This window comes from Schistocerca serialis, chromosome 2 (assembly GCF_023864345.2).
Source record: "Schistocerca serialis cubense isolate TAMUIC-IGC-003099 chromosome 2, iqSchSeri2.2, whole genome shotgun sequence".
NCBI lineage: Eukaryota > Metazoa > Arthropoda > Insecta > Orthoptera > Acrididae > Schistocerca > Schistocerca serialis.
In genome coordinates this window covers 671,424,580-671,425,869 of record NC_064639.1, presented here as the reverse complement: position 1 = coordinate 671,425,869, position 1,290 = coordinate 671,424,580, and the positions used below count along the sequence as shown (strand labels likewise).

Below are 1,290 nucleotides of genomic sequence, written 5' to 3'. Positions count from 1 at the left end.
GCGAGTGGTAGTGGAACAGCGAGTTTCCGTTTGCCGCTGATAGCGGTCGCGAGGTATCTGGAGGACACAATGGTGCGTGCCCGGTGTTCTACCACTCCAGCAGCTCCTTTGCCGCCGCGATGTAGGACGGTCAGTGGCAGCCACTCACCCCATTTACACTTGGAGCCTCATCGCTCCGAGGGGTCAGTACAGCGAGCCTAATTCTAGCAGCTGCTCTATGAGCTGGACTCCAATTCTTGCTACATTATTTGTAGTGGTCTTCTTTCACTTGGAGAAATACGAGTTAAGTACCAGAATGAGATTTTCACCCTGCAGCGGAGTGTGCGCTGATATGAAACTTCCTGGCAGATTAAAACTGTGTGCCTGACCGAGACTCGAACTCGGGACCTTTGCCTTTTGCGGGCAAGTGCTCTACCAACTGAGCTACCCAAGCACGACTCACGCCCCGTCCTCACAGGCTTACTTCCGCCAGTACCTCGAAAGGCAAAGGTCCCGAGTTCGAGTCTCGATCCGGCACACAGTTTTAATCTGCCAGGAAGTTTCATATCAGCACACACTCCACTGCAGAGTGAAAATCTCATTCTGGAAACATCCCCTAGGCTGTGGCTAAGCCATGTCTCCGCAATATCCTTTCTTTCAGGAGTGCTAGTTCAGCAAGGTTCGCAGGAGAGCTTCTGTAAAGTTTGGAGGGTAGGAGACGAGGTACTGGCGGAAGTACACCTGTGAAGACGGGGCGTGAGTCATGCTTGGGTAGCTCAGTTGGTCGAGCACTTGCCCGAGAAATGCAAAGGTCCCGAGTTCGAGTCTCGGTCCGGCACACAGTTTTAATCTGACAGGAAATTTCACAAGTTAAGTAAATCTTCTGTTTACTACGGTAACTTGTTCGCTAATCATTTCTTCTCCTGCCCAACTTTCCTACGGCAATAGCTGCTGCTCCACTCTGTAGCTCACCTCTCCTCGACGTTGTGCACGAAATCGTACACAACAGAGAGAGGTAGTAAGCATATCCGCATATTAAGTATTCTTTTCTACATCTACATCTTCATTCATACTCCGCAAGTCACCTGACGCTGTATGGCGGAGGGTACCTTGAGTACCTCTATCGGTTCTGCCTTCTATTCCAATCTCGTATTGTTCGTGGAAAGAAGGATTATCGGTATGATTCTGTATGGGCTCTAATCTCTCTGATTTTATCCTCATGGTCTCTTCGCGAGATATACGTAGGAGGGAGCAATATACTGCTTGACTCTTCGGTGAAGGTATGCTCTCGAAACTTTAACAATAGCCCGT

At 49.5% G+C, this 1,290-nt stretch overlaps 1 non-coding gene across 1 annotated transcript; it reads right to left on the bottom strand.

The window, feature by feature from the left end:
• Positions 1 to 359: 359 nt before the first annotated feature.
• Trnal-caa (transfer RNA leucine (anticodon CAA)) lies at positions 360 to 434 on the bottom strand. The gene has a single exon. It is a non-coding gene; the product is annotated as a tRNA-Leu (tRNA).
• Between the last annotated feature and the right edge of the window lie 856 nt (positions 435 to 1,290).